The 26642-nt window shown below is 43.7% G+C and overlaps 1 long non-coding RNA gene across 1 annotated transcript in view; it reads left to right on the top strand.

The window, feature by feature from the left end:
* The window catches only part of LOC141165003 (uncharacterized), a 38836-nt gene extending 15117 nt beyond the window's left edge, over window positions 1-23719 (top strand). Inside the window, exon 3 of the long non-coding RNA XR_012251025.1 lies at window positions 22130-23719. This is a non-coding gene — a long non-coding RNA (uncharacterized lncRNA). The remainder of the gene's footprint in view (window positions 1-22129) is intronic.
* Window positions 23720-26642: the final 2923 nt, after the last annotated feature.

Below are 26642 nucleotides of genomic sequence, written 5' to 3'. Positions count from 1 at the left end.
GACAGGTGTCTTTTATACTGATAACAAGTTCAAACAGGTGCCAATACTACAGGTAATGAGTGGAGGACAGAGGAGCCTCTTAAAGAAGAACTTACAGGTCTGTGAGAGCCAGAAATCTTGCTTGTTTGTAATTGACTACTTATTTTCCACCAAAATTTGAAAAAAAAATTCTTGCCAAATAAGACAATGCGTTTTTCAGGATTTGTTTTCTCATTTTGTTTCTCATAGTTGAGGTCTCCCTATGATGTAAATTACAGGCCTCTCTCATCTTTTTAAGTGGGAGAACTTGCACAGTTGGTGGCTGACTAAATACTTTTTTCCCCACAGTATACAAGGATTGGGGGCAGCATATATACATGGACTGGGGGAGGGGAGCATATATACATGGATTGGGGAGGCAGGCATATATACATGGATTGGGGGAGGGGAGCATACATACATGGATTGGGGGAGGGCAGCATATATACAAGGATTGGGGGCATATACAAAGATGGGGGTGAGCACATTCTTTATTTTTGCAGTCTCATACCCCTGCTCGTTCTGTGGCTACTTTATGCTGCCCTCGCCTGCTCTCTGTGTGAGTTCTTTTTTTTTAAAACTAAAACCTCAGTACCTCAGTTAATTTCTGTGTTGGCACTTGGCGATAAATAAGTGGGTTTTGGGTTGCAGTTTGGGCACTTGGCCTGTAAAAGGTTCGCCATCACTGACCTATACCATGTACTTCCAACAGGGCCAGTTTTAGACAAAGTGGGGCCCTGTGCAAAAGTTTAAATTAGGGCCCTAAATGCTAACATATTACACCATCACACTCAAACATTTCAGTTACATTTACATTCGGTTGAGATCAGACCATTAAATGAGCAAGATAGACAATATTGAAGTCGTTCGGCGCTTATTTATCGGCCTTTTTACACAGACTGATGAAGAATGATGTGGACAGAACAATCACTAATAGAGCAATCTGTCCCCAGCATCATGTTATGGGCAGCACATCTGCAGCTTACACCGGGCAATGTGCTGCTGAGAACAATGATTTTTGTTCCACTACAAATATTCCAATCACCCGATGAATGAGCAGCATGTTTCTTGTTCTTTGGGCGATTGCTGACAGGTTTACACTAGTGATGAGCGAGCATGCTTGCCACTGCTCGGTACTCGCCCGAGCATCTCAGTACTCGAGATGCTCGGAGCTCGCCGAGTTCTTTCGAGATGCTCGGGACCCCATCCTGCATGTTTGGCGCTATTTAGAGCACCAATCATGCAGGGATTGTCTGCCACTCACTGTAATGTCACAGCCATGGTGGTTGTGGCATTACAGTGATTGCCCAAATCGATGGGAACAGTGCTCACAGTGAAACATGAAAAGCCAGCAATTCAGCATCGGCATACACCGGTACCCGACAATTTAGAACAGAAAGAATAGAGCATCACACATAGATTAGATAGATAGAAACATGTCAGTCACATAGATAATAAGTGCAGTGACAGTGTTGGTTACTGTACTTGTTATTTAGTGTTAAAATAAAGGATTTATTAAAAAAAAAATTGGCGTGGGGTTCTCCATAATTTTTGTCTCTAGAGGAGGTTAAGCAGACGGCTGGGGCAGATGTTTGAAGCCTGGGAAGGGGATAATACCCACGGAGCTTCCCAGGCTACTAATATCAGCCCTCAGCTGAATACCTAGCCTTTACTAGCTATTAAAATAGGGGACTCAAAAAAAAAATTACGTGGGGTCCCCCTATTTTAATAGCTAGCAAAGGCTAGGCAGACAGCTGGGGGCTGATATTAATAGCCCAGGAAGGGTGCCATGAATATTGGCCCCCTCCCAGGCTAGAAACACCAGCCATCAGCCGCCCCAGAAATGGAGCATCCATACGATGCGCCAATTCTGGCACTTAGCCTCGCTCTTCCCACTGCCCTGTAGCGGTGGCAGTGGGGTAATAGGGCTGGGGATGATGTCAGCTTATAATGTCAGCTGACATCAAGCCCAGGTTAGTAATGGAGAGGCGTCTATAAGACGCCCCCATTACTAACCCCATAGTGAAAGTTAAAAAAACACAATCACCCAGAATAAAGTCCTTTAATTGAAATAAAGACACAATTATTTAATGTTCTAAATTAAACTCTACTTACCGTCACGCCCATTCCAGCTGAAGCCAACGATCTCCTGCAATAAAAGTAAAATAATAAACCAACCTCATCCTTACCTTTCCATGGTTCCCAGGACGGCTCCAGCACTGCTACATTGACATGACAGGCTGGATCGCAGCAGAACGCTGCCATCCAGCTTGTCATGTCGCAGACACTGAGAAGCTCCTCAGTGAAGCTCCTCAGTGTCTGGCTGTGATGGTATCCAGATGAGCCGAGTTCATGTCCAAGGAACTCAGCTCACCTCATGCACGTCACTGACAGCGTGGGAGAATTCTCCTGCGCATGCGGTGCCGGCAAATGACATCACCGCTTGAGCATGAGAATTCTCCCACGCTGGGACGGCATTGAGATGGCAGGCTGGATGGTAGCAGAACGCTGCCATCCAGCATGCCATCCTTCAAAGACACTGAGGAGCGCAGGCATGCTAACTGCATATCTTCGCCGTGCTCAATCATAGGTTTCATTCGCCGCTGCTGAATGTCTCCAACAAACAGGTAATCCATGCATGTGTTGCAGCTGTCAAACAGCCGCGAGACATGCAGCCACAGCAACTTGAACCTATTTTTCGTGTGCCGAAGATACTCGGTTAGCACCCGAGCGTGCTCTGATAACTCCTTATCCGAGCCCGTTCGCTCAACACTACTGAAGATAATACAGATGCTAAGATCAGAACATGGTGGACAGCAGTGTGAACAGACTCTTCTTACATCAGGACCCCTGGTATCTCCAGTATTAGATCAGTAGGACATGATGAATAGCAGTGTGAGCGGCATCTTCTTACCTCGGCACCCCTCTTATCTCCAGTATTAGATCAGAAGGACATGATGGACAGCAGTGTGAGCCGTCTCTTCTTACTTCAGGACCCCTTAAATCTCCAATATTAGAGCAGATAAACAGGGTTGACAGCTGTGTGAGCAGCCTCATCTTCTGATTAAATACTGAAGATAACTATGGTGCTGAAATAAGAACATGGTGAACAGCAGTGTGAGCTGCCTCTCCTTAAATCAGCACCCCTGCTATCTCCAGTATTAAATCAAAAAGCATGGATAGCGGTATGAACAGATTCTTCTTATTTCAGCAACTCTGGCATTTCCAGTATTAGATCAGAAAACCTGGGTGAACAGCAGTGTGAGCAGTCACTTCTTCCCTCAGCACCATTTCAATCTCTAATAGTAGATCAGAAAGACAGGGTTGACAGCAGTGTGAGCAACCTCTTCTTCTTATTTAATACTGAAGATAACAAGGATACTGGGGTAAAATATGGTGGACAGGAATGCGAGTGGCCTCTAGTTACGTCAGCACTCCTGCTATCTCATGTATTAAATAAAAAATATAGGGTGGATAGCAGTATGAAGAGCTTGGCATCTCTAGTATTAGATCAGAAAGGCTAGGTGGACAACAGTATGAGCGGCCTCTTCTTACCTTAGCTGTCCATTCTGATTTAATACTGGAGGTACCAGGGATGCTAAGTGACTCAGTGGTTATAACTGTTGCTTTGCAGCGCTGACCCAATGGGGACAGTGATGATGTCTGTAAAGAGCTGCGGAAATTAACAGAGCTATACACGTGAGTAAAATAAATAAAATGGTGGAGCGCAGTGTGACCAGCCTCTTCTTACCTTTGCACACCTGGAATGTTCAGTATTACATCAGAATGTCCACTAGGAAAACATCTTCCTAAACATAAAGGGAGGGGGTGCAGCCTCCTACTGCACATGCTCATAGGCAGATGTCCAATTGAAGGGGTTGCCCAACTATTGAACAATCCCTTCTTATTTACAACTGTGTCACATGTAAAATGAAAACAGCATATAGTTATTTGAAGGACCAGTGCATTGTCTGCCTGGGCTCCTGTGACATTTTTATGGTATGTGAGTGCTGCACCGTATCAGCGATTGCAGATGGATTGCAGAACTCACACTTCCCTAGGACAAAACTCAGCCACTGATAGGCTGAAAAGCTCAAGAGATATGACCATGTCAGGTGAGTGTAAAGTGACCGAGGACGGTAGCCGTGGACGTGCTGCTGCTCCATAACGACCTGGCACTTTACAGGAAAATTGTGTCCCACTCCCAATTTGCTATCATGTGTGGGGTGCATCACACTCACTTGTAGGCTGCAGGCCTCCACTTTCTCCATGCCTCTGTGTTACCCTGGCCTGGATGCCACAAAATGTAATAAAGCTGTGTCTGAGAGCAGGGGGGAGGTTCTCTAGTCAGGGGAACATTAGCATGCAGTACCTCCTGTCTCAGGCCAGTAGGGGGAGCAGGCTGCCCCTATAAAAGCTGGTGCTGGGGGCAGGGTTAGGGAGAACTGGACGACCTGTCTCAGGACTGAGACTTGTCCCAGAGCAGAGCAGGGACAGAAAGTTGTATTGCACCTAAGAGGAAGTGTGGCAGGAGGAGAGCCACAAGCCAGAGACAAGAGGCGAAGTGAGCCTGTCTTGGCAGATAAAGGACTTAATTTACCAGACTTTGGTGTCTGAGGCTGGGAGGATTCCACATCCTACAGCAGATAATCAGTCCGCAGGGGACTGTATATTCCTTGGCCTAAGAAGCCTGGAGGCTCTGCCACAACAGAAGGGACCAGCACAGCCGTACCAGGCCGGGAGCAGAAAGGAACCCACGTCGCAGGCCATACAGGCGAGAGTACACGGAAAGCTTGGAAACGTGGGCTGTTAGCCTATAAGGAGGAGATAGCCACAAGGAGCGCAGAAAGCACGGTAGGCCTACACCCTCACCCTGACCAGGGCCAATTTCCCCATTGCTCTCAGACATCTAGGTCCCCACCTAGCCGGGACTGTTTGTGGGTCAGTTTACCTGTTCTAGTAAAGACCCTGGACTGCAACCTGTCGTCTGTGTGCTCCTTGCTCCTCCAGCACTATCAGCACTGGGACTCTCACCACCATCACTCCCACCATCCACTACACTGCCCTGGGGCCGCACTCTTCCCGTGGGGAGTCACACAATCCCAGCTGCATACATCATCAGCCCCAGCGGTCTGCCTTGCAGCGGCGGTTCCTAATGACAGCAAATCCACGGGTGGCGTAGTCGGACATAATCAACAGCGCATAACGGACTACCACTGGCCTGACCACCCTGAGCCATGGAACCGAGTTGCCACTACTACTCCCATCGTTCCCCTACTGCCCGGATCCGAGTGCCCCACGGCCCAGGGGGCGAGTCACCTCCATCTTCTGAAGCCGCCATACATAACTCAGGGGACACGCAGTTCGTTTCAACAAGCAAACTATTACTGGACAGTTCAAGTTCATCAGATTGTAACACGCAATATTGGGCACAATACTTTTTAGTCCTTGTTTCCTTAGTATAGTACATCTTCAGCATTACTATCCGTTCCTCCTGGACTATGCCTATATTTACTGTTCCAGTCAGCCCCATGGATTTCCCATCCAGCCTGACAGTGCACCTGGGATCCATTACCTTCCCTTCACGTGGTTCCACGTCTATCTTCCCCTGTATGCCAGAGGATAGAGCACTCTTCCTAGTACCTGTACCGAGCCTTGAGCTCCGTACATTGCAGGAATATCCACAAGGGATTCCAGTAAGGCTTCCCACTGCCCCGAACGATAGATGCTGGCCCACTGCAACTTCAACTTGACCTTGATAACTTCCCTATCTCATATGCTGTTAGGAAGCAGTCCCTTTTTACTGGGTCTTGCTCCTCTCACTATGGGCTAGTCCCACACTTTTAACTATGTCTGCCCTTATGTCTGTAGCTGACAGATATACTTTTACCAACACCATGCATTGCATTTGCATACATTAAACATGTTACATATATACTGCTTACCAAAGTCTATCTTATCCTATGGTCACAACCTTATGTCCTAAAACCTAACCTATGCATTATACCACTTGTCTTATACTTTACATTCCCTATAGCCGCGCTGTACACTATGCCTATTATATTAACAATGCTTATCACACTCTATACATTACAAAATATATCTAAGACAGCATGACACTATTCACATTCTAATATACAGCACAGCGCGATTGGTATCTTCAGGGGTAGGAACACAATAGTCCAGTCCACCACTCTTACAAGAGCACTGGGAGCTACAATGAAAACATTGGCTCTGGAAATGCCCGGTCCAGCAGGAGAGTATGTTGTACATATGCTGTATGAGTGTGTGAATATGCTATACGTGTTTTTCATGGACCCATAAACTTGTAGTGGCCCTTTTCATCCATACCTAAGAAAAACGGACATATATTCGTGAATTTTGAACGAACACAAGGTCCGTGAAAACACACATACATGTGAAGAGCCCCATAAACTATAATGGGTATGTGTTGTATCCGTGAAGAACATGGACATGCAACACGGACGTTTGAATGAGATCTAAAGAAAGACAATATGGAATAAGATGTATAACTTTCTACTTACTTTGTCACTGCTATTGTTTCACAGTTTTTGTAATTTTCTACAGATTACTTTTTAGCTTTCCTGTGTAAAATGGCACAGATTAGCAGAGTCATCATCAGAGGAGAGTAATAACAGATGACTAGATTTTCAACTCCTCCTTTTATATGTCAATAGAATGTGTGCCTCTTCTTATGTATAGCCTGATGCATAAGAACTTTTAAAAAAAAAAAAAAAGTACAATAAGTGACTGAAAATAAAACAAGCCCCAGAAACTTAAAGCACTGCTCCAGCAGGTTTTTTTTTCAGTGCTGGAGTGGTGCTACTAATGTAAGATCCCTGCACCCAATATTATACCACCCATTGTCTTTAGCTCTTCTCGACGTCGCTCCGGTATCACGCCGCCATCTTGTGACCACTACTTCTGACTGACCGGAAGTCAAAAGTAATAGTCACAAGCTCTCAATGCAAGTCTATGAGAGTCAGAAAAAGGCTCTCATAGACTTGCAATAAAAAGTGATCCGGCAGGTCACAAACTGCTGGAGACCACCTGGAGCTGCGCAGATGATGAAGACGGCGGCTAGTAAGTATGAGACTTGGTGCAGGGACTTTACAATAGTTGACCCACTCCAGCATTGCAATAAAAAAAATGCTGGAGTGGTGCTTTAAACCACAAACTGCTGGAGAAATATCATGGCTGTTTTATATGCAAATTACATTAACAATTATGATATTACCTAGATCAATTAGGCCTCATTTAGATATCTGTGAGTCATGAACATGTTCTTTACTTGATTTTCACAGATATAATACATTATAGTGTATGGAGCTATTCCCACGTCTGTGTGTTTTTACATACTGTGTGTGCATTTTTTTTTATCCAATACACCAATCAAAATGATCTATAGAATTACAGTGGCATGTAAAAGTTTGGGCACCCCTGGTCAAAATTACTGTTATTGTGAACAGTTAAGCAAGTTGAAGATGAAATGATCTCCAAAAGGCCTAAAGTTAAAGATGACACATTTCCTTTGTATTTTAGGCAAAAACAAAATATATATAGTCATTTTTTTACATTTTAAAAATTACAAAAAGGAAAATGGGCCGATGCAAATGTTTGGGCACCCTTGGAGATTTGTGTGCTCAGATAACTTTGACCAAGGTTTCAGACCTTAATTGGCCTGTTAGGGTTATGGCTTGTTCACTATCATTGTTAGGAAAGGCTAGGTGATGCAAATTTCCCAGCTTTATATAAACCCAGCCTCCTCTAACCTTGTGCCATAAAAACAGCAGCCATGGGTTCTTTTAAGCAGCTGCCTAGCACTCTGAAAATGAAAATGGTGGAGGCCCACAAAGCAGGAGAAGGCTATAATAAGATAGCAAAGCGTTTTCAAGTTGCCCTTTCCTCAGTTCAAAATGTAATTAAGAAATGGCAGTTAACAGGAACAGTAGAGGTTCAAATCAGAATCCTCGCTTGACTACAAAAGCCCTTCAGAAAGATTTAGCAGTGACGCGCCCCCTGGGCCGTGGGGTACTCGGCAGCCGGGCCTCTGGTTGCTGGGGGATATCACGGTAGCTGGCCCGGTCCGGGACCCAGGGCGGTCAGTAAAAGGGGAATAGTTATAGGGGATTTGAGTGTTCGTGAAACCACCTATGGATTGCGGCTAGAGGGAGCCGCCACTGCGGAGCAGTCCTCTGGAGCTGGTGTTATGGCAGCAGGGATGGTGTGGCTCTCCACAGGTAGAGCTCGCTCCAGGGCAGCGTGGGGTGTAATGGATGGTGGTGCAGGGGAGAGACGGACACTCACACGGGGGTAAGCTTCAGTATCTTTACTGGTGATGTTGCAGGCACGGTCCAGGGTACTCCAGGCGAAGGGCACACTTTTGGACTCTCCCCAGTGAGCGGGTATAGGGCCTCCTGATCCGTTGCTTTATTCTCTAAGCTTCTGACCTGCCTGGAGCTAGGCCTAGCTTGGTTACTGTCTCTCTTTGCACCTGCTGACCTGGTGGTAGGGCCTTCTCTTTGGAGATCACTCTCCCTGGACGCTGGGGCCTCCGTGACTCCTAGCCTTGGTACTGTAGTCAGCGTTTGGTAAACCTGGGACCTGTAGTCTTCCAGGGGTTCCGATGGTTCCTACTGGGTATAAAGGGTCCCTGTAGGCGTGGACCTGGTGTCCGGTATATATCTCGGGGTGAGCCTGGTATGCTCCTCTGCCCCCTCGCTACTTCTTCCTTCTCCTCTTGCCTTCGGCCCACTCAAGGCCCTCACTAGGCCTTCACTTGTGCTGTAGGCCTTGGCTTGCCTAAGCACTGCAGCCAGCTTGCTGCCTCTTCACTGCTCTCTGAGCGTCAGCACGCTCTCTGCTCAACTTTGAGCTCTGTCCCTCTCTGTGTCTAAGCAGGAACTAATCTAAGCTGCCTGGCTCCACCCTCCCTATATATATCCCTAACGGGCTCCCTCTGCTGGTCTGAGGTGGTAGGGTGGAGGTGTGTGAATGTGTGAGGGCCTCTTGTGGAGAAGTCCATCCATGCACCCTTCTGGGTTCTGTGGCACCAATGCGCAGCAGGGCGCCACAGCAGACTCTGGAGTTGTGGTACATTGTTCTACTGTTCAGAGACGCGTGCACAAATATGGCCTTCATGGAAGAGTCATCAGAAGAACACCTCTCCTGCATCCTCACCATAAAATTCAGCATCAGAAGTATGCAAAAGAACATCTAAACAAGCCTGATGCATTTTGGAAAGAAGTCCTGTGGACCGATGAGGCTAAGATAGAACTTTTGGGCCACAATGATCAAAGGTATGTGTGGAGAAAAAAGGGCACAGAATTTCAGGAAAAGAACATCTCGCCAACAATTAAGCATGGGGGTGTATCAATCATGCTTTGGTGTTGCGTTGCAGCCAATGACACTGGGAACATTTCACAGGTAGAGGGAAGAATGGATTCATTGAAATTTCAACAAATTATTGATGCAAACATAACATCATCTGTAAAAAGCTAAAGTTGAAAAGAGGATGGCTTCTAAAATGGATAATGATCCTAAACACACGTCAAAATCCACACTAGCCTACCTCAAAAGCCACAAGCTGAAAGTTTTATAATGACCCTCACAGTCCCCTGATCTGAAAATCATTGAAAATCTGAGGCTAGACCTCAAAATAGCAGTGCATGCAAGATGACCCAGGAAAATCACAGAACTGGGAATCATTACAATGTATTTATTCTTTCACACGAGAAAATCACTGATGAAATATTGATGGTAAAAAATTACACTGATCAAACACTGATGAAAATTGGATCCAAAATGCTGATGAACAATGATCTGTTTTTTTTGCGTACGAGAAAAGTCACTGATGGCTGAAGGAGGCCTTAGGCCATGATCACATGTTCACTATTTGGTCAGTATTTTACATCAGTGTTTGTAAGCCAAAATGAGGAGTGAAGCAATCAGAGGAAAAGTATAATAGAAACACGTGCACCACTTTTGCATTTTTCACCACTCCCGGTTTTGACTTACAAATACTGATGTAAAAAATACTGACCAAATACTGAACATGGCCTTATAGTGAAAAAGTTGAAAAGATTTGCAATGACATAAATTAGCTGTTGATGCTGTGGAGGGAAGAGAGTGAAAAGTGAGGACACTAAGCAATTTCACGGTAATCACAATGATAAAACGTTCAAACTTTGTACAATTTGCAGAAGATAACAAAGCAGAATGTGAAATTGACTTCAGATAAAAACTTCTGTTGACATTTCTTTCAAACTGAATGATTAAAAAAGGTTCAGATGTGAGAAGCTGCAGTGCTGCATAAAATCATGTGTGTGTAACATGGTGCGGGGCGGTAGCCGTGGGTGAGGTACTCGTTCTACGCCCCGACACAACTACAGGAAAATGTGGGTCCTTGTTGGTTGTGTGGGCTTTACCTGTAGGGGTGCTAAGCCCTTGCTGACCGCATGATGCTGGTGACTTTGGCTGGTTGTTATAAAGCTCAATGAGGGAAACCAACACTCAAAAACAAACTGTCTTTTACTGAACAAGAATGTGGGGAGGATTATGTATAGTGGATAGTGGGTTCATGGAGGTTTCTCTTAAAACATAGAACATCTTCATACACTTTCCTTTCTAATGTCGCTCCACTCTTTTTCTGTTAGCCTCTCTCTCTAGCTTCACAACCACCCAGCACAACACTTCAGGAGCTACCCTAGTCTCCAACGAAACCAATAAGCAAGTCGTTCTATTCCTCAACCTACGGTTCCGTGTCCTTATTCTCTTAGGGGAGCTACTTGTGCCACTATGGCCATTACTTAGCTTCTCTGCTTGCCAGGCCTTAGAACTGCCTCATGGGGCATTCTCTCTTCATCTCGCTTTCCTTCTCAGTGCTGCTTTGTCATTTGACTGTTCGATAACTCCGTACCATCTCACTGGGCTTCCTGCCCCAGACTTCGCCTCCAGAGAATCTCTCACTCCTAATGTTTTTCCTTGTCTCCCCTCTGGATCACGCTATCTGTTATCTCAGTCTCCACTCACTCTCGGGACACCCAATCCATGCCACTCTGCTGAATACTCAGACCAAAGATGTGCTCTAGCTGCTGGCTAGGCCCTAACTCCCTTCCTGACAGGAAACTCCCCCTGCCCCTTCACTTTAGTCCCTCCCACCCTGGGCTAGTCCCAACCGTTAACCTTAACTGTCCCTAGTAACTACCTGTGGCTGGGCAGAACACAACTTATCATTAATAACACACTTTACTAAACACATTGCACATCAAAATACATTGCAATAATACACATGTCTTCAAGGGGAACATGGCCAGAACTTCCATCTTCTTACTTGTGCACTGGTACCTGTCCTAAAACTCCATATCAGGAAGCATTTATAGTCTGGCCATTGTTTAGAAGTGGGGAATATCAGAATATATTGAAGGGAGGCTGGGTGAATTCTAATACCCTATTATTAAAGGAGTTCATTACACCTGATTACATTTTTGACAAGTCCTGCAGCTTCCCGAATCCTAGTGGTCACGTGACCACTCATATGTGATTTCCATACCTACAGTTGCGTACTGACAAGCTACTCTTCCTAATTCTCTCAATGTTCAGTGAAATACTACAGCCCCTGCTTCATTGAGAGATGCAGGAAGAGAAGCTAGTTGTCACATGGCTGTAACTATGAAAATTGCATATAAGTGGTCATGTGATGACTACTGGAATCGTCATGCAGAGTTGAATCCTGACAGTGAGTATAATATAAGGAGGTGGACAAGAGAGAAGACGAGTATAGTTGATGCTGCTTAGCTGAGTTACTGCAAGTGAACATCGCCATCTGCTGGTCAAAGGTGAAAGTGAAAGTAAAGAAGGAATTATAGTGGTAGGAACCCTAAGAGTAGAAGTGCATGTTCCTGGGAAAGAGATTGAAGAAGACACCAGGTCAGGTGACACCTGCGTCACAGTTACTAATTATAAAAGGCCTGGTCGGGCCGAGAAGGGGAGAGTTGGCGCCAGTACCTGAACCAGTCAGGTCGTGTGACTGCAAGGTGGGCTAAGAGCTGTTATGATCTGCAACATAAACTAAGGAAAGAAATGGAAAAGCTACAGTAAGACTAAGCTGAATCCCTACGATGTAGCGGGCAGCCTGTTCCTTGTAAACAGCCCCTCCTTCATCCTCGGCTAGTCTGAACGGAGACCTGTAGAATAAAGGGAGGGGTCCCTAAAATAACTAAGGACTGGGACAAAAATGGGACACCTCCTAACAGAAGTTGTTGCAGAGCAAAAAGACAAACTGACAAAAAGTACTAGAGGTCCCAGAGGACCAAGCGAACTAGACAGAGATAGGCACCGAAGCACCTGGCTAGAGAGACAGGCAAAAAACACTGAAGTCCAGCAAAGCCAGAAGGGCGGAGCTGGAATATATAGGCAGCTGGTCACGTGACCGCAAAACAGAAGATAGCAAAAACTAACAGGAGGGTTCTAACAGTACCCCCTCTTCTATGAGGATCCTCTGGATCCTCCAGGCCCAGGCCTATCAGGAAACATCCTGTGGAAAGCTTTAACCCTCCGTCAGGGGCAACTGATCTGACAGGCGCAGCTCACTTAGTTTAATTTCTCTATTTTCAGTGGTTTGTCTGGGAAACACCCTCCTCCCAGTATCTTCCTAACTTTAAAGGCTGTGTGAAACCTGAGAAGCCATTTATTACATTCCTATTAAGGTAACTGATCACTTTTAGAGCATTGAAATTTAAAAAAAAGGAAAATATAGCCAATTTTCTAGCCTGTGTCTGACAGGCGCAATGCCCCTAAACTCGTTATGAAACATATTGCCCCTGACGGAGGGTTAACAAGCCTAGGAGCAGAGACATCATCCATCCTTACCCAGGAGTTGTCTTCGGGACCGAAACCCTTCCAGGAGACAAGATACTGTAATTTCCCTCTATGCCATCTTGAATTCAAAATACGAGAAATTTCATATTCACCGTCTTCCACCACAGGAGGAACTGTGACAGTGGCGTCCCTATTAGAAACGTCAGCCTTTTTCAACAAGGAAACATGAAACACAGGATTAATCTTCCAGGAAGTAGGGACATCCAACCTGACAGCAGATGGGTTAACAACCTGAAGCACTTTAAATGGACCCACAAACTTAGGACCCAGTTTTTAGAGGGAATCCTCAACCGCAAGTTCTTTGAGGACAACCAAACCATGTCACCCACAGTAAACTAAACCTCTTTACGTTTTCTGTCAAAATACTTCTTGGACTTCTTGTTAGCCTCTTGCAGGTTACAACGTACATTAGTCCAAACTCTCTCCAAATCACCGGAAAAATTCTCCGCCTCCGGCACCGCCGACCCCAATTTGGAGAACGAACCAAAAGACGGATGTCTCCCAGTGCAACAAAAAAAAGGAGAACACCCAGCAGAGGAGGATGTATGATTGTTAAGAGCAAATTCTGCGAGAGGCAGAAACTCAGACCACACCTCTTGATTGTCTGCCACAAAACAACGCAAAAACTGTTCAACATCCTGGTTCTTTCTTTCAGTCTGTCCATTAGACTCAGGATGATAACCAGATGAAAATGACAAATGAACTCCCAACCTGTCACAAAAAGCACGCCAAAAGCGAGCCACAAACTGAGGTCCTCTATCAGAAACAATATCCGTGGGAACGCCATGGAGCTTGACAATCTCCTTAACAAACGCCTTAGCGAGTGTCTTGGCGCAGGGCAACTTAATGAATGGAACCAAATGACACATCTTACTAAAACGGTCTACGACCACCCAGATGACAGTAAAACCCTCAGACACAGGAAGATCAGTAATAAAATCCATAGTGAGATGCGTCCAAGGCGCACTAGGAACCTCCAGAGGGCAAAGCAACCCCGCAGCAGGAGTATGTGAAGCCTTTGACCTAGCACACACAGTACACTGACGCACCCACTTAATGACTTCCTTCTGCCATCCAGGCCACCAAAAACTGCGACTGATAAGTCTCTTAGTCTCCAAAACTCCTGGATGACCTGCCAACCGAGACTCATGACACTCCACAAACAAATCTCTCCTAAAGGCTCTAGGCAAGAACAACCTTCCATGGGGAGTGTTAGATGGAGCATCATCTTGAGCATTCAGAATCCCATTCTCCAAATCGGAGTCCAATGCCACCACCACAACTCCTTTCTGCAAAATGCTCTCCTCCTCCTCGGCACTGACCGTAGGAGAGAAGCTGCGAGATAAAGCATCGGCTTTAACATTCTTAGTACCAGGGATATAGGTAACAGAAAAATGAAACCAAGAAAAAAAAAGTGCCCACCTAGCTTGACGGGCATTCAAGCGCTTGGCAGCATCCAGATAGATCAAATTCTTATGATCTGTGAAAACCTGAATAGGAAATCTAGCACCTTCCAAAAAATGACGCCAGTGTTCAAACGCAAGTTTAATAGCCAGCAACTCCCGATTTCCAACATCATAATTCAGTTCGGTTTCCGAATTTTTTTTCGAAAAGAAGGCACAAGGATGTACTCCACCCTTGTTCTCCTGAGACAAAACTGCTCCGACTCCCACCGATGAAGCATCGACCTTGACCAAAAAAGGTTTGGTCTCAGGCTGTATAAGAATAGGGGCAGAACTGAACCTCTCTTTGAGATACTTAAACGCTTCAATGGCTTCAGTAGTCCACTGGGTCGTATTCGCACCTTTCCTGGTGAGATCGGTTAGAGGTTTAACAATTACAGAAAAATTCTTAATGAATTTCCTGTAATAATTGGCAAAACCCAAAAACCTCTGTATAGATTTCAAACCAATAGGCCTAGGCCATTCCTACACAGCCTGAACCTTCACAGGGTCCATCTCAAAGCCCTCGCTGGAGACAATGTAGCCCAAAAAACTAATTTTCTGCACAGCGAACTCACATTTCTCCAGCTTAGCAAAGAGTGAATTATCACTCAATAACTGCAAAACTTCACGTACACTCTGCCAATGGGACTCTAAATTTGGTGAATAAATCAAAATGTCATCCAAATACACAACCACATTCTTACCAATCAAAGGTCTCAGGATGTCATTAATAAGGTTCTGAAAAAATGCAGGTGCATTGTTAAGACCGAAGGGCATCACCCGATTCTCAAAATGACCTACCGGAGTGTTAAGTTTTCCATTCATCACCCTCCTTCACACGTAACAAATTGTATGCCCCTCGGATTTCAATTTTTGACAACCACTTGGCTCCCACTAACTGGTTAAACAAGTCAGGAATTAACGGCAATGGGTAAGAATTGCGTACGGTAATCTTATTAATTTCACGAAAATCCAGACATGGACGTAAACCGCCGTCCTTTTTTTTAACAAAGAAGAATCCGACTGCCACAGGCGACTTAGAAGGTCTAATGTGACCAGCTGCCAGGCTAGTCTCTATGTACTACTCCAAGGCCTTTCTTTCAGGGATAGTCAGATTAAACAAGCGACTTTTGGGAAGAGTAGCACCCGGAACAAACTCAATGGCGCAATCATAATCCCTATGAGGAGGTAAAATTTGCGACTCCTCCTCCGAAAAAACCCTCCAAAAATCTTGAATAGGTACTGGTAATTCCCCTTTTTCCACAGCCGCAATGCGACCATTACAACATTTATAATAGCACTTCGGACTCCAAGACTTAATCACATTAGTAGACCAGTCCAACAAAGGATTGTGCAGTTTTAACCAAGGCAATCCTAGAACAACTGGAGAGGGCAAATTATCCCAAACAACCAAGTCCAAAATTTCTTGGTGAACACCATTGATAGTGAGAGGAAATGCAGCAGTCTTGTGTGAGTAATACATTTCAAAGGAGTGTTATCAATTGCAACCACAGAAATAGGAGATGACAAAGGTTTGGATTTCAATTTAAGTTTTTCCAAAAAAAACCTTTATCAATCACATTAAGTGTTGAACCACAATCCACAAATACCTGAAATTCAATCAAATCTCCCTGCAGAGTAGTACACCCAGAAAGGAATACTCCTGCAGAGCGTAAACAAGCTATACGGGCGTAACTGACCTTTTTTTTTTCTTTACTTAAACGACGCTCACAATACTTAATCAAATGATCAGCTTTACCACAATAAAGACACAAACCTTCGGCGAATCTCCGATCTCTTTCTTGAGAGCAGAGTGACATCGCCCCAACCTCCATTGGTTCTCCGCTGTCAGAGTAGATTTTCTGGAAACTAGGACCTGAAGTTACAGGAGTTTTTACATCATTGACCATGGACCTTATTCTCCTGTCCACACGAACAGCTAACTGCATAGCTTCCTGCAGAGTCTCAGGTGCAGGGAATGCAATTAGCAAATCCTTAACCCTTTCACTCAGACCAGCAAGAAATAAACTTTTCAGCGCCGAATCATTCCACTTAACTTCTGAAGCCCATCTCCTGAAGTGTGTGCAATAAATTTCAACATCATCTGACCCCTGATTCAAACGTCTAAGTTCTGATTCAGCAGATGAGATTCAATCAGCGTCGTCATATAATAGCCTCATAGCAGAGAAAAATTCTTCAACAGAACTTAAACACTGATCCTTAGGTTGGAGAGAAAAGGCCCACCCCTGTGGTTCTTTGCTCAAAAGTGACATAATAAAACCAATGCGTTGTGATTCATTCCCAGAGGATATTGGTCTCAAACGAAAATATAACAAGCATTTTTAAAGGAAAAAAAATCTTGCTGTTTACCATAAAAAATATCAGGCAGTCCTACCTTGGGTTCGACAAAATGCGCTCGAGGACAGCTACTCACGTGTTGCTGAAGCTCGGCCACCTCTAGAGACAATCCCTGCAGACGTTGAGCAAAAATCCTGGACAGAAACCATACTGATCCCCGAATTTTTTTCCTTTTAGTTTTTTGTTTTTTTTTGGGCTGGACTTACTGTTATGATCTGCAACATAAACTAAGGAAAGAAATGGAAAAGCTGTCCCTACAGTAAGACTAAGCTGAATCCCTACGATGTAGCAGGCAGCCTGTTCCTTGTGAACAGACCCGCCTTCATTCTCGGCTAGTCTGAACAGAGACCTATAGAATAAAGGGAGGGGTCCCTAAAATAACTAAGGACTGGGACAAAAATGGGACACCTCCTAACAGAAGTTGTTGCAGAGCAAAAAGACAAACTGACAAAAAGTACTAGAGGTCCCAGAGGACCAAGCGAACTAGACAGAGATAGGCACCGAAGCACCTGGCTAGAGAGACAGGAAAAAAACACTGAAGTTCAGCAAAGCCAGAAGGGCAGAGCTGGAATATATAGGCAGCTGGTCACGTGACCGCAAAACAGAAGGTAGCAAAAACTAACAGGAGGGTTCTAACAAGAGCCACCATTGCCACAGAAGGGTCCCTGAGCAGTCAGATGCCAGAGAAGGCCTGAGCTGTGAGAAAGATCTGTGACCAGTGACAATAGAATAACCATGACCAGCACCAGTAGAAGACCATAAGCAGTGCCATTAGAAGGCCGTAAGCAGTGTAGGAGGGTGGCAGGCTGACGAAGATGCCGTGTCAAAAAGAGGTTGATAGAGTTAAAGTATTATGTTGAATGTGTATGTTATAAGTTATGTGATAAAGTTGTTTGCTGTGTTTTATCCCTTTGGCCGTTATTGTATGCCGGTTCTTCTATAGGCTCTGCCTAAGGCCGTCCCTGGGAATGCGGGAGGTCTGTTCACTAGGTGAACTATACAATAGGTAGGGATATAATTTACATTACATTACATAGACATTAGATAGTTAATTCAGGGATCAGATCACCAATTGGGAGGGGTTAGAAGAGTTTTTATAAAAAACAATTTCCGGGTTCCAGTCAATGAGTTAGGGAGTTCAGGGTGTAGTCCATGACACGGACACCCGAGTAATGGGTTCACGACCCTTATAGAACGGGATCGGTGCAGGTCCCCTATGAGAGAGAGTGAGTGTAGAAGGAAGGCTGAACAGACAGTGAGACAGGTTAAAGCAGCCGATACACCGGTGGAGGAAGTATTTTATCAGTGTAAGGTTTCTGAACAGAATGAGGACACGTTTGATATTCGATCTGGATGCCGGCACAGTGCTGGGCTTAAAGCCTACAAGAGGAACTGAGAAGCAGGCCTCTATCCCTCATGGGGAGATTCTCAGCTGGGTCGCTGAGAAAGTGGAAGATGGTGGATCTCAGGACAGGATGAGGACGAACACTGGAAAGGCACATAACCAAGGGTACTTCACAAACAAAAGACCATGTCTTAATTTGTATGCTGCAGCCATGTGTAGAAGAATTGCACAGTTAAAGTGAGTTAATACGGATCTAAGATCTTCTGTCTTGTTTGAAGTCGGTTCCGGTCCCATGGACAATGTAACAGTGAGTAAAGAATATCCTCCATCACACTATACACTCCACTCTCAGTCTGTTATAGAAGAGGGGACACAGGGCGTAAAGAACTCAGTTCCGGCCCACAGCGTGTTGATACTGGCCCTGTGCCTCCCCTCTTCAGCAGCACCAATAAAAGACCGTGACCTGATCTGAACCAGGCTCAAACAGCGATTCGGCTGTAGTAGAGGACCATTCCTGTGGGCCGTTACTTTTCAGTGCAGACGTATTCTACAGGGTGTGAGCTGGGACGCGCTTCAGGCAATGGAGACGGCCAGTGCAATAGGCACACTGTATATCCAATGACTTGCGACCTAGCGGGAAATATCGGTGACCCTTGCTTGGACCAGTGTAATGATCAGAGGAACTTTCAGATACTACGATGGGGATGGGCCTAGTACTAAGAGTGAGGCCCGTTAAGCTAAGACATGAAGACATTAATAGTCATTTAACTGCTAGATAATAAGAACATTAAAAACCGTGTATATAATAGAACATTGCATAGATATTATATTTAGTGGGATCACTGTGTTCTAATAGTGTCATAACATACTGTATTGACCTTGCTACTGTTACCCATAATATAGTGCATACTTGTACATATATACAAGAAGAAGCCTAAGGCGAAACGTCGTCGTCGAGGTAAAGACCAGCAACACCACCCATTCTCTGATATTATACACTTGTAAGTACACCTTTATATTCGTACCCATATAGATGTATATGTAGGAAATACTAAGGAAAGACCCCAGTGTGACTATAGGATCATTGAGTAATCCTTTATGGTTGAAAAGGAGTTCAGCATTAGCACTTTTATCCACATATGGAACCATTAATTAATAGTCATTTGTATATAGGGGCATAAAAGAGGTATTTAAAAACTGCATTTGCACTTTGTAGCATATTTGCCCTGGAAAATTTTGCATTTTGCACTTGGAAGCCTACTTGCACCTTTTGATATGGGGACAGGTGTAATATAATATTAGAATAGCAACTGATGGAATATAAATAAATATATATATTAAAATTATAATTGATCAGCCTGGGGCTGGTGGTGTATGTAATTTGAAAGTACCTGAATTTTATTTTTAATGTATTTTAAATTATTTTCAAAAATATTCATTTTAAAATTATGTTAATTATTGTGTATCTTCCTACTCTTGAAACTGGTGCGACAGCACACGGGTTTCTCATTGTAGTTATATATTGATTGGGAAGCAATAATTTTGGACCGTATTGGAGTGCATATACAGTACAGACCAAAAGTTTGGACGCACCTTCTCATTTAAAGATTTTTCTTTATTTTCATGACTATGAAAATTGTACATTCACACTGAAGGCATCAAAACTATGAATTAACACGTGGAATTATATACTTGACAGAAAAGTAAGAAACAACTGAAAATATGTCTTATATTCTAGGTTCTTCAAAGTAGCCACCTTTTGCTTTGATGACTGCTTTGCACACTCTTGGCATTCTCTTGATGAGCTTCAAGAGGTAGTCACCGGAAATGGTTTTCACTTCACAGGTGTGCCCTGTCAGGTTTAATAAGTGGGATTTCTTGCCTTATAAATGGGGTTCGGACCATCAGTTGTGTTGTGCAGAAGTCTGGTGGATACACAGCTGATAGTCCTACTGAATAGACTGTTAGAATTTGTATTATGGCAAGAAAGAAGCAGCTAAGTAAAGAAAAATGAGTGGCCATCATTACTTTAAGAAATGAAGGTCAGTCAGTGCGAAAAATTGGGCAAACTTTGAAAGTGTCCCCAAGTGCAGTTGCAAAAACCATCAAGTGCTACAAAGAAACTGGCTCACATGAGGACCGCCCCAGGAAAGGAAGACCAAGAGTCACCTCTGCTTCTGAGGATAAGTTTATCCGAGTCACCAGCCTCAGAAATCGCAGGTTAACAACAGCTCAGATTAGAGACCAGGTCAATGCTACACAGAGTTCTAGCAGCAGACACATCTCTACAACAACTGTTAAGAGTAGAGTTTGTGCAGCAGGCCTTCATGGTGAAATAGCTGCTAGGATACCACTGCTAAGGACAGGCAACAAGCAGAAGAGACTTGTTTGGGCTAAAGAACACAAGGAATGGACATTAGACCAGTGGAAATCTGTGCTTTGGTCTGATGAGTCCAAACTTGAGATCTTTGGTTCCAACCACCGTGTCTTTGTGCGACGCAGAAAAGGTGAACGGATGGACTCTACATGCCTGGTTCCCACCATGAAGCATGGGGGAGGAGGTGTGATGGTGTGGGGTGCTTTGCTGGTGACACTGTTGGGGATTTATTCAAAATTGAAGGCATACTGAACCAGCACGGCTACCACAGCATCTTGCAGCGGCATGCTATTCAATCCGGCTTGCGTTTAGTTGGACCATCATTTATTTTTCAACAGGACAATGACCCCAAACACACCTCCAGGCTGTGTAAGGGCTATTTGACCAAGAAGGAGAGTGATGGGGTGCTACGCCAGATAACCTGGCCTCCACAGTCACCAGACCTGAACCCAATCGAGATGGTTTGGGGTGAGCTGGACCGCAGAGTGAAGGAAAAAGGGCCAATAAGTGCTAAGCATCACTGGGAACTCCATCAAGATTGTTGGAAGACCATTTCCGGTGACTACCTCTTGACGCTCATCAAGAGAATGCCAAGAGTGTGCAAAGCAGTCATCAAAGCAAAAGGTGGCTACTTTGAAGAACCTAGAATATAAGACATATTTTCAGTTGTTTCACACTTTTTTGTTAAGTATATAATTCCACATGTGTTAATTCATAGTTTTGATGCCTTCAGTGTGAATGTACAATTTTCATAGTCATGAAAATACAGAAAAATCTTTAAATGAGAAGGTGTGTCCAAACTTTTGGTCTGTACTGTATATATACTGATAGATTTTCTTTCTGTGTTAATCAAATAGTGTTGGTTAAGTACCACTGTCTCCTCAGTAGTTAGGCAGTGCTGTGGAGTCCCGAGTCATGGACTCGGAGTTGGAGTCGGAAGTCAGGGAAATTAAGCCGTTGGAGTCGGTGGTTTGGCTTACTGACTCCACAGCCCTACTTACAGTATTACACACTGTTATCAATTATCATCTTACTGTGGACCATACAGGAACCCCAGGACTGATGAGACACAGTCAGTATCAAAAATTAACATTTACATCGAGATATCTTAAAGGTGACATATCCACAGATTGGGGTTGTTCTCCTTTTTCCTCCATCTTGGTCAGATGCCATGATGACTTTTCACATCCACAGCTTGTCTGTCCAGACTTCCATCTTCTCTAGTCTTCTGCAGCACATTCCAACACGATGCCCTTAAAAATAACAGGGTAATAATAATGAATAAAAATATCTGCCCTACCCTGTATCCCTGAATAAATAATTGCCCCACACTGTGCCCCCTGCACAAAATATGTCTCCCACACTGTCCCTGTTATGATACATGCCTTCCACACTGTCCTGTCCTTTTCATACTGGGCTCCTCTTGTCTGTCACAGCCTACAGTGGCGACCAAAAGTTTTGCATTTTTTTTTTAAAGTGTGATAACTTCTGTCTGGTTGTTGTGATGCCATTTTCCTGGTGATTTTAGTAAACCACAAGTAAATGGTTGTCAGAAAATTGTGTTTGACATTGTTTTAGCCCTTTATGTGTTAGTTTTCAACATTTGCTGGGCCAAATGTTTTGCATATTTTGTCATGGATAGTCAAATTTTACCATTTTTTTTTTCTTTTTGTGTGTGTGTTTTAGGTTAAAACATGGCAAAGACAAAGACAGAGCCAAATTTATCACCAGATGTCAGGAAGCTTATTATTCTGAGAGAGAAGTCAGGCAAAAGCCAAAAAGAGGTCGCTATGGAATTCAACTGTCATCAGAGTCAAGTGATACGCATATTAAAGAAAGAAAAAGAAGATTATGGAACAGCTGACAAACCTAGAAGTGGACGACATCGGAAAACTTTCTCCAGAGTTGATCACATTATTAAGAAAAAGTCAGTATCTGATGTGCATAAAAGTGCTGTTCAGATTTTGCACAAAATGAACGAAGAATATGGGGTCAAAGTGAGTCACCAAACTGTGGTGCCACAGCTAAGAGCAGTAGGGTTGAATGCATGAGTTCCAGTCAAGAAGCCTTTCATCTCTGCAAAGAATCGGAAGGTCCAACTTGAGTTTGCCAAAGAACACAGCCAATGGAAAGAGATAGATTGATCTAAGGTGTTGTGGTCGGATGAATCCAAGTTCAGTCTGTTTGGTAGTGATGGCAAGCACTATATATACCGCCCAGTTGGAAAATGTAATGATGTAAGGTACCAAACACCTACAGTGAAACATGGTGGTGGCAATGTCATTGTTTGGAGCTGCTTTTCTGCATCTGCCATTGGCCCTCTGCTGTCACGCAAGGTGTAGGAAAGACTAAGTGCAACACAAAGGAAAGGGGAAAAAGGGGGCCCAGTTTCTAGGGAAAGAGGGTACTGGAGACATCCTAGGCTGACCTTATATCACCCTGTCTCCCCTAATGTCCCTATGTTGGTTCCGCACCAATCGCTGCACAGGCACTTTGCCCTGTCTTTCCCTGGCATATGGCCCTGGCTAGGGAAGGGAATGTACGAGGGCTAGTTGATCCCCACTGACAACTAAAGACAACAAGGGGTAACAAACAAGGGAAGATAGCTTAGCTTTAGGCGACTTCAGAGAGATGAACACATGTCATCTTTGCACCAGAGAGGAAGAAGTAATGCACTTGCTCCAAGCCTTCACCAGTGGCCATGTGAGTATTGCCGGCACCTACCTCTAGCAAACAGTAGGCCAGGGTGTTAATTAGCAAGAGGAAGGTAGCCGCTGGGTCCTAGAGAGACAGCTTTTAAGAAGGTGTCTGTAATGACAAACGAAGAGATCTCCTGCAACCAACTGCAGGGCGACTGTTTGTCACTTCTGACACACCCGTGACATCTGCATAGAATTGATGAAAATATGAATGCTACCATGTACAAGGCTATACTGGAGAATGTAATGCAGCCACATGGTAAAACCAAAGTAGGCAGGAGATGGAAATTCCTGCAAGACAATGATACTAAACACACATCCAATTTAGCCTGTTGCAATGGCCAAGCCAATCACCTGATTTATACCCTATAGAGCGCCTTTCGGATGAGTAAGGGCAATGAGTTGGGCCCCGTGCCCATAGCAATAAAGATGAATTGTTTGCAGATTTGCAAATGGAATGGAGCAAGATCCCTCAAGATGTCTTGCATACCCTAGTGGCTTCAATGCCCCGTCGGTGTGGTGCAGTAATTAAAGCAAGATGTTATGCTACAAAATACTATGTTATGGCATTGTAAACAGTGAATTACTCTCTATGCTGTGATCAATAAATTGTATATGCAAAACTGTTGGCAGTCCATTTTCTTTAATTAAATGGCCATACCTATATTCAAAAGCATTTTCGTTAAAATTAAGGTCTTTCAGTTCATCATCAGGAAAATGACATCACAACAACCAGACAGAAGTAATCACACTTTTAAAAAAATGCTAAACTTTTGGTCGCCACTGTATATAATGTACTGTGTCCTCTTCTCACACTCTCACCCCGCTGCATACAGTTACTCCATACTGTGCCCTCACACTGTCCCCCCATGATGTCCCACTTCTATACTGTGCCCCTCACACTTTTTTCCCCCATACTTTCTCCTCACACTAGCCCCCTCAATACTGTCTCCTCACACATCACTTCCCTGCTCCCCATACTGTCTCCTCACATATCCTCTTACTACCCATACTGTCTCCTAACATATTCCCCTGTTTTCTCCGCACTGTCTCCTCCCACATTCCTCCCCTGCACTCCCCATACTCTCTCCTAACACTTTTCCCCCCTTGCTACCCATACTGTCTCTTAACACATCCCCCCACAATCCCCATACTGTCTTCCCTCACATCCCTTGCGCTGTCTCCTCACCAATTCCACCAGTGCTCCCCATACTGTCTCCTCACACATTATCCCCCACTATATATTGTTTCCTCGCCCGACCCCCCCACTCTCCATAATGTTTCCTCACACATTTTCCCCTATCCATACGCTAATCTCAAATTTATCCTTCTCCTATCCTCCACTGTCCCTCCACAAGATTCCCCATTACATAAATCTTCTGCTTCTTCAGCTCCATTATAGCAATTACTGTACTGAAATTCATTCACAGCGCCTCTGCGGCTGCCGAGAGTCATGTCAGTAGTGTGAGCAGATGACCTCATCACACTGACAGCCAGCTTAGAGAACAGGAGGCCAGCTCACTCGGCAGAGTGGCAAAATGCAGGCGATCGGGGAGACAGCTCGGACCGCCGTATCAAGCGGCCCAGTGATGCCTCCCTGCCGGCTGCACCTGGAGCAAATGCCCCTAGATACGCTCCTGCATAGTTTTTTTGGAGGCGTTCAAAAATCACAGTTTTTTCAAGTGAGAACCGCTGCAGGAAATGCTCTGGAGTTTTTGGAGGAAGTTTTCTTCTAAAATGTTTTCTGAAGAATATACGAAGAGGTTTGGAACAGTTTTTTTTCCTGAAGCATTAGTTGCAGCCTTTTGCTTGGACAGTGCCTAATTTGGATAGGTTTTCTTCTGGAGCGTCTTGAAAGAAGGAATATTCACTTTTTTTTCCACCAGGTGTTTTTCAAAAGCTCTTCAAGAGGTATAATTTAACTATGTCTGCTGTAGTTACTCTTTACGTTAAAACCTCATTCACACTTGCTAGTTGTGCCACACTGCAATAAAAAATAACACATTTTGTGTGTTCATAAAATAATTCAAAGTCTACATTTTTGTTAATGAATCTGCTGTAGGAAATGTCCCTAGAGTTACTTATACATGGTGATCTATATGAATTTTCATGGCACAATTGTTTTCACTTTAGTCAATAGTAATAAAAGGTAAAAAAGACCATTAAGTGCAAAGAAAATGCTACAAGCAACACAAATAAAATTTCCAGTTACCAGTTTTTAAAAATAATTAAAAAAACATAGTTATGGGAACAGTCTTTAAAACTGTCCAAAACACAAAGTGGGAACAAAGGTATAATATATTTTTTTAAATAAAAAACACAAATAAATTACTTTTATTTTGTTCTTGACTTCTTTAAATTTGAGTGTAAATCATTTTAGAATTCAAAGTTATTTTTTATGACTTTTTTATTTCTATTTTTTATAGAACCTTCAGGTAGACAGTCACATCAGGCCTATTAAGCATACCTGTCTTTTTGTTTCCAAAGTGCAGAAACAATAAAAAATAGAATCCTGCTGATTTCAAGCATCTCTATAAAAAGTCTACTTTGTAACCCTCATCTTCAGTACTTCTGTATTTATAAATCTCTGTTCCATTCCATCCTATCCATTTGTGTCATAGATGACCCAGAGCAGATAATCTTTTTATCTATTGTAGGGCACCATCTTCTATGTCTTTATCTATGTTTTGTCTTCTATTTCTAGTACGTACTTTATGTGGTTAAATTCATTCGTCTGTAGTGTAACCAGATGGATATAGTAATGAATACAGGAGCAAATACATTTATGAAAAATAAAGTACGGTATTTTGTAAAACTTTCATTTTTCTTCATAGTAGTAACCCAAACGCTAGTTTGAATTGACCACAATATAAGAAAATGTATTAATTGTGCAAACATCAACAACCATGCCCCACTACTCAGTGTGATTAGCCTGAATGCCAATTGTTAAAAGAATCCCAACTACAGTTGAAACCAGAAGTTTTGGAGTGGCCATCACAAATCCCTGATCTTAATCCTATTGAAAATTTATGGGCAAAGCTGAAAAGGCAGGTGCGAGCAAGGCGACCTACAAACCTGGATCAGTTACACCAGTTTTGTCAGGAGGAATGGGCCCAAATTCTGACCAACTATTGTGAGAAACTTGTGGAAGGATATCCGAAACGTTTGACCCAAGTCATTCAGTTTAAGGGCAATGGTACCAATACTAATGAAATGTATTTTTAAATTTTGACTTTGCAGTAAGTAATAAAAATGCCTTAAAACATTCTCTCTCATTATTCTGGCATTTGGCAAATATTAAAAGTTATGGTAATCATAATTGACCTAAAACAGGAAAGGTTTATTCTGATTTCATGTCAGATATTGAGAAAAAACGTGCATATGTGTCTTTTTATATAGTGTGTGACAGAGTCACTGGTGTTATATGTGAGGGAAGGTATGTTTCGCTACGGCTACTAGCCTTTGTGAACTGAACTTACAACTATTCTCCAGCATGTGAT

Source organism: Phyllobates terribilis, unplaced genomic scaffold, assembly GCF_046119375.1.
Source record: "Phyllobates terribilis strain yellow unplaced genomic scaffold, ASM4611937v1 Scaffold_11__3_contigs__length_659146591, whole genome shotgun sequence".
In the NCBI taxonomy this organism is placed as follows: Eukaryota; Metazoa; Chordata; class Amphibia; order Anura; family Dendrobatidae; genus Phyllobates; species Phyllobates terribilis.
Note: the sequence above shows the minus strand (reverse complement) of the source record. Positions and strands in the feature narration are given on the sequence as shown.